We start from the raw sequence: 8,012 nt of genomic DNA, 5'->3' as shown, positions 1-8,012 counted from the left end.
AAATGAAAATGGACAGACCAGGAGGGAGGACAGAGCCTCACACACTGAGACCCTTGTGGGAGTGTCCCAAAAGCTCAAGAAACACCCCAAACCAGGCCCAGGCTGGGAAAATGAGCAAGCAGAGAAACAAAAAGAAGACTATTGAGAAATATTTTTCAAATGAGCCAAAGAAGGACCAAAATACTCGGTCTGAAGATGAGGAAGCACAAGCTCCTGCATCTAAAGACTCCAAGAAAAACAGAAATTGGGCTCAGGCTATGACAGAGCTCAAAAAAGACTTTGAAAATCAAATGAGGGAGTTGGAAGAAAAACTGGGAAAAGAAAGGAGAGAGATGAAGGAATAACATGAAAATGAAGTCAGCAGCTTAGTCAAGGAAATCCAAAAAAATGCTGAAGAAAATAGCATGCTAAAAACCAGCTTAGGTCAAATGGATAAAACAGTTCAAAAAGTTATTGAGAAGAATGCTTTAAAAAGCAAAATTGGCCAGAGGGAAAAAGAGATGAGAAAACTCTCTGAGGAGAACAAATTCTTCAGACAAAGAATAGAATTCAGGGAGATTGATGAATTTAACAGAAATCAGGAATCAATACTTCAAAACAAAAAAAATGAAAAATTAGAAGAAAATGTGAAATATCTCATTGAAAAAACAACTGATATGGAAAACAGACTTCGGAAAGATAATTTAAAAATTATTGGAATACCTGAAAGTCATGATCAGGAAAAGAGCCTTGACATCATTTTCAAAGAATTACTACAGGAAAATTGCCCTGATATTATAGAAGCAGAGGGCAAAATAGAAATGGAGAGAATCCACTGATCCCCCAGAGAAAGAGATCCCAAAAAACCAACCCCCAGGAGTTCCAGAACTCCCAAGTCAAAGAGAAAATATTACAAGCAGCCAGAAGGACACAGTTCAAATATCGTGGAGCTGCAGTCAGGATCACACAGGACTTAGCAGCAGCTACATTGGAAGCTCGTAGGGCTTGGAATACAATATACCGGAAGGCAAGAGAGCTTAGAATGCAGCCAAGAATGAACTACCCAGCAAGGCTGAATGTCCTCCTCCAGGGAAAAAGATGGACTTTCAATGAACTTAATGAGGATGAACTGCATGTATTCCTGCATAGAAAAATGACACTGATAATACTCATATGAACCTTCTCAGTTAATAGAGCAGGTAGAGAGAGCTTTTATAGTTGAAGCACAGGAGAAAGCTGAATTCGAAGATAAAATATGGTGTAAAAATGGAGTCAATAGGAAAAAAAAGGGAAATGGAACGGGAGAAAGAAAAAGGAGAGGGGGAATAGTCCAAGATATTTCACATAAGATTTTTTTTTTTATTACAATGAGCTATTGCAATGATATGGAAGGGGGGAGGCAAGGGGGAATGGGGTAAACTTTGCTCTCATCAGAGATGGCTAGGAGAGGAAACAGCAAATATACTCAATGGGGTATAGACATCTGGAGTAAGAAGGAGGGGGCAGCAGGGGGAAGGGGTGGGGATGTGAATAAAGGAGGAGAGGATGGACCATAGGGGGAGAGCAGTCAGATATAACACATTTTCTTTCTTACTTCTTGCAAGGGGCTGGGAATGGAAGGCCTGCCCAGGACCACAGGGCTGGGTGGATTCTGGGCCTAAGGGGTGGTATGGGGGCTCAGGGCTTCTTGGCCCCAGGACCAGGGATTTGTCTCCTGCGCCACTCAGCGACCCTACAGCAGAGTCATAGTGAAAGGAGAGAGAAAATAGAGTACATGGTAGTGGAGAAATAAGAAAGGAGGGAATTGCGATCAGCAATGGCAACGGTGGAAAAATATGGAAATAACTTTTGTGATGGACTTATCATAAAGAATGAGATCCACCCATGACAGAGTTGTTGGTGTTGGAACAAAGACTCAAGCACATTTTTTGTTATTATTATTTGGGGGAGGGTGCAGAGCAAGTGGGGCTGGATGGCCTGCCTGGGGCCACATAGCAGGGTGATCTTTGGGTGTCTGGGGCTGGATTTGGACCCAGGTGCTCCTGGGTCAAGGGCCAATGCTCTGTCTGCCACCCAGCCACCCCTACTATTATTACTATTTTATTTTATTTTAGGTCTTTTTTTCTTTCTTTTTTTTGGTTTTTGCAGGGCAGTGGGGATCGGGTGGCTTGCATGTCACATGGCTGGGTGATTGTTGGGTTTACGAGGCTGGATATGGACTCGGGTGCTCGTGGCTCCAGGGCTGGTGCTTCGTCCATTGCGCCAACCTGGCCATACCTACAATTATTACTATTATTATTTTTTTATTTTAATTTTTTCTCTCCCCTTTACTTTTTTCGCCCAAACAAGTCTATCTATATTCATGGGGGAGGAGGGGTATTTTGTTTACTTGTAAATAAGAATATTTTATTAATGTAAAAAAATTTGTACAAAATGAGAATAAAAATAATAAATTTAAAATGAAAATGATACTTTAACTAATTGAGGACAGTTTCTGTTAAGGGGATCACTCTTAGACTTAACTGGCACAAAAGGCAATTGTAGTGATGAGAGTCAATCAAATAAGCTCCTCCCATGTGTTAGTTACTGTTCTAAAAGCCAGGGAGACAGAAAAGGGCAAAAGACAAAGAACTCTCATTTTAATGGGAGAGACAACATGCAGTTAAGTTCATACAAGCTATGCACAGAAAAAATTGGAAAAAAATCAACAAAGGAAAGCTAGAATTAAGGAGAATGCAAAAAGACTTCTTGTAGAAGGTAGGATTGTAGATGAAACTTGAATCCAGTTCAGAAAGCCAGGTAGTAGAGAAAAGAGAGAGAGAGAGAGAGATTCCAAGCATGGGAAACATGTCCAGAGTTGGGAAATGGAGAAGATTGTGCTTCTAACAGAAAGATGTCCAGTGTTACTAGTTAACAGAGTGTGTTTGGGGCAAATAAGGTGAAAGAAAATTCAAATGGTTGGGGTGGGACAGATTATAATGTTTGTCAAACAAAATTTTATGCTTGATCTTGAAGGTGATAGGGAGCCAATGAAGATTAGTGATTGGGAAACCAGGGAAGGGAAGGGTCACCTGGCCAGAAAAGCACTTTAGAAAAATCACTTTTATAGGAAGAAAATTCTGAATTGTCTTGTGGGTATCAAGCCAGTTCAAAAACCAAGAGACTTTGTGAGTCTGGCATCTGACTGGAGAAAGTATTCTATTTAAATCCCTCATTGATGAAGGGAGAAGCAGTTACATGTCTCAACATTGATCCTAGCCCCTCTCTTTACAGAGATTCTTTCACCTCTCTTTACATAAAGACTCCATATCTTTGGAGATCCAACAAAATAAATTCAGGAGTTATGAGTTACCACTTTGCTCTAAATTTGAGCTCACTTTCTACTGGACTTTGTATGGACTTGAGGGAGAATGTGTATTAAATATTGGAGGGGTGGTATTTTGTGCATTCTCCCTACTCTTTCTAAAAGTTTATAAAATCTGGTTGACTGAAATCAACTGACTATCATGGCAGGAAGCACTTTGTTGATTTTTTTATAGCCCCAGAAAAGATTCACCCTAATCCTTCAGGACTAACCCCTAACTCTGGGGATCCAGCTTGTTCATACAAATAGAAGTTAAGATAGTTGCTCCCAAGTAAGTGTCATATAATCTACCTTAAAAGATTATGTTACAGAGAAGAAGCCAACTTGTACCGCATACCCGAGAGCTGCACATATTTACAATTCCTATAATAAATGCTAGTTAACTGACGACCCAGGAAATTCCAGGTCTGGTCCTATTCTTATCCCTATCATAGCTCAATTATTATAACCATAACCACCATTATTGCCATTGGTGGCTACAGATGTACTAAAACCTACTTAGGAAAAGTCATATTTCTGTGGTAATAGTTATTGACTCCTCTAATACTAATTTAAATTGGAATAGGATAACATGTGGAATGAATTAATCTTTCTTCCTGCAGAATATATGTTATTTTAGTGTGCATAAATGATTCCTGATATTATTTTTACCCATTTCCTTAGGGGTTAAGACTCTCTGACAAACTAAGCTTTCCTGAAAAAAGAAGGGATTTTCTCAGGAAAGAGGATAAACATGCTTCATAAACCTTTCATCTTTTTAATACTTTTGAAAAACACATATGGGATTTGATAGAATCAGAACAAAACCCTCCACAAAATCTAAGTTCATTGTCCAGCTAATTATACTCTCTTCCAAATACTGACTCTGGTTTTTGCTTGTCCCTACCATATCTATTAAAGATCAGATAGGTTCACATTTAGTCTAGAATTACAGAACTTCAGAGATGAATGGACTCTTAAAAGTCATTGAATGCAACTTTAACTAGGGTGTTAATAGAACTTTACTGCAAAATGGTGCAATGGGATGCTCCTACACAACATGTAAGCCTTTATTCATGTTATTGTTCATTCCCATCTATTTGAAATCTTTCAAGGACAGGATATAGTATTAGACTGGCAATTTCATTGGCATAGAGAATTCCTATCTGAGAAAACAGATTTATACTTTCTCTTTATTTTACAATTTTAGACACTTAATTAGGACAGTAAGAGTGTCTTACATAGGATGAAAGATGATGTCTCGGAAGTATGTATTGAAGCCCAGCCTTTTTGACTCCATAGTATGTCCACTATGACATACTTCCTCTTAGACTTCAGTACTGACTGAAGTCCTTCAAGGTCCTAATAAGATGCCATATTCTATATGAAGCATTTCCTGATCAAGGAAATATCAAATGAGTCTCCTGTCTTTAAAATTTTTTTTAAATATTCAACTCAGGGAACAAACAAGAATTTCCATAATACAGTACAATAAAATTGATGATTGCACATTTACCATATATAATTTCTTTTCCTTCCAAATGTACAACAAAGTTATCATGTCTTCACATCCTCTCTCTTACCCTAGAAAAGGCTATCATTAGATACAAATAGGTGTGTGTGTGTATATATATATATATATATATACATATATATATATATATGTGTGTGTGTGTGTGTGTGTGTATATATATATATATACACAAATATATATATATGTAAAATTATTCTTTATATATTTCTATTTATCAGTTCTTTCTCTGGATACAAATTTGTCTCTCTTCACAAGTCTTTTATTTTTAATTGTGTACTTATAATAGTCAAAATGGCTTAGTCTTTTAAAGTCATTCTTAAAAACAACTTTGCTGTTACTGTATATAATTCCCTTGGTTCTGCTCACTAAGCTTTTCATCACTTCATGTAAGCTTTTCCATGAGTTTCTAAGATCAATGAGCTCACTTTTCTTATAGCACAGTAGTATTTCTTCCATACAGCTACTTTTTTTTGTTCTTTGCTCTTATCAAGTGTGGATTTAAATTATTTTTTCTGTGTTTTCTATTCCCAACTAAGTGTAAAATTGTGAGAGTAGGATTCTTTCTTATTTAACTTTATATCTTACCCAGAGTTTACTATATGTCCTACATCAGGGGTTCTTAACCTATGGAATGCCTTTTTTAAATATTTTGCTATTTCAGTATAATTAGTTTCCTTTTTAATTTTATATATTTTCTAGGATGCATTTAAAAGTATCATTCTAGGGAAGAGTCCTTAAGCTTCATCACACTGTCAGAAGGATTAAGTACCCTTGTTCTGCACATAGTATGGGCCTAAGAAATTCTTGTTTAATTGACAATGTAGAGTAACAACAATGGGGAATAAACATATGGGTAGAAAGCATTTTTCATTTAAGGAAGAACAACCATTTCTTTCATTTTTTTTGGAGAGGGAAGCAACATTGATTAGCAGACAAGAATTCAGGAGTTTGAGACAAGAAGATCTGATTTTGAATTCTGACCTCTAACATTTCTTAGGTGTATGATTTTGGATAAATTATTTAAACTCCCTCAGGTTCAATTTCCTTCTCTTTGATATCAGAATAATAACATCCAATACTTCAGAGGGTAAGGAGCTTAAATGTGTCAAATAAAGGTCTCTTGCTTCTAGTATCACTTACCAGAATGAATTTTTGTGAAAGCTTTCTAAGTTCCCAAAATGACTGCAACTGATTGGGACAGAAGTGGTGCCAGTGGAGGAATTTCACAAAAGGTCAAGCTTGTTCCTCTTTTTGCCCCATTATTTCAGTTTATATCTAGACCTCTTGCTCATATGGGTGCTATGTTCTCTCTCCCCATTGCTCTTCAGTTTCTATTAGTCTCTCTCCCTCTTTCCCTCTGTCTCTATCTCTGTCTGTCTCTGTGTGTGTGTGTGTGTGTGTGTGTGTGTGTGTGTTTCACTGTCTCTCCTTTTCCTTCCTTCTTTCTCTTGAGATCTTCTTTTTCTACCCATATTTCATCTGTGGCACTTCACCAAAGGAAAGAAAGAGTATTGAGGCAGGCCCTTTGTATGGTCTCTCAGTTAACAAGGGATCCATGGCAGTTAGATAATCTGTGGAGGAACAAAGGCTTAAAGAGTGTCATGATTCTGGAGAGTTGAGTTGAGATCCAACTCTCTGCCTTCAGGTCTCTCAGAAGTCTACAAAAGTAGTCCAAGAATAGGCTGTGTGAGTTGCAATTGTATAACATCAGTTGGAAGAGAAGGCTGGAAGGTTTTATTTGGAAAGCAAATCTTGGAGTTTGAATACCTGGAAAGGGAGATAGCAGTTAATCAATCAACATTTATTAAGTTCCTCCTTGTGCCAGAAACTGTGCTGGGACCCATCTTACAGCAGGAAGGATAGATCTTTCAGTTCATATAATAATTCCTTAGTTCTCTCAGTGTTTCTCTTCAGATCCCTCTCCACACTCCTTGGACCTCACTTTGAATTACTATGGTAACTTTTTTGTTTGGGTATCTCTTTAGAATTTAGTTTAAGATGACAGAGTTAGTGAGAGATATAATAATTAAGACAATTCTAAAAGACTTGTGATGGAAAATGCCATCCATATCCAAAGAAAACACTATGGCATCTGAATGTAGACCAAAGCATTCTATTTTCCATTAAAACAATTTGTTTTGTGTTTTATGTTTTTTAAACTTTTCATAGATTTTTGTTCCCTTTTGATCTGACTTGTCTTTTACAACATGACTAATATGGAAATATGCTTAACATAGTTATACATGTATAATCTATATCGGATTACTTGCTGACAAGAAGTGGGAGAAGGGAAAGGAGGGAGGGAGAAAAATGTGGAATCCAAAAAAAACAGGGATGTTTGAATGTAGTTGGAATAATAAATAAATAAATTTAGAATTTTGCTAGAGACGGTTATATTGCCCACCAAAATGGAATGCTCCTAACTATTATCTGGAAAAAATATAATGGTCTATCTACATTTTTTATGATGTGAGAACAAGGTCTATGAACTTAAAATCTCTTTGATTTTATTTGGGAATTATCCCCTGACTTTTTTTCAATCTAGAGGAAAAGAACCTAGATGTTAGTTTAGGTGTTAATGATTTTTCTCCTGAAAGAAGAAAGAAAAAGAAGCTAAGGGTCAAGCTTATCTACTTACTAGGAGCTAAGATAAAGAATGTTTTTCTATTTATAATATATTGATTGATAATGAAAATTTACACTTTTGATAACTCCTTTCTTGGTCCAATTTACTTGCAAGATCTAACTTTTATAGGGAAATGAGGCTGCAAATTGTCGCCAGAATCTTTGGGGAAAATAACGCAATGTGACATTGAATTGCAATTGCCCTCTCTCAAAAAGCTATTGCACTTCTTTGTTTTGAAATATATGCTTATATGAGAAGAAAATGTCAGTGCTGGTTTTGGAAAATTTTTTTTTCTAAATATGGAGCTATCCTTTTGTAGCAAAGAACTGGAACTGAGGGTGTGCCCATGAAATGGGGAAAAACTGAACAAATTATGGTATATAGATATAATGAAATACTGTTATAAGATGAAAGAAATGATGAAGGGGAATAGTTTTAGAGTAATCTGGGAGAAATTATGTGAATTGATATAGAGTGAAGTAAGCAGGACCAGGAGCACAATTTATGTAATAACAACAACACTATACAGG

Source organism: Macrotis lagotis, chromosome 1 (assembly GCF_037893015.1).
Source record: "Macrotis lagotis isolate mMagLag1 chromosome 1, bilby.v1.9.chrom.fasta, whole genome shotgun sequence".
Lineage (NCBI taxonomy): Eukaryota > Metazoa > Chordata > Mammalia > Peramelemorphia > Peramelidae > Macrotis > Macrotis lagotis.
The sequence above is the reverse complement of the archived record's forward strand: the minus strand, read 5'-3'. Positions refer to the sequence as shown.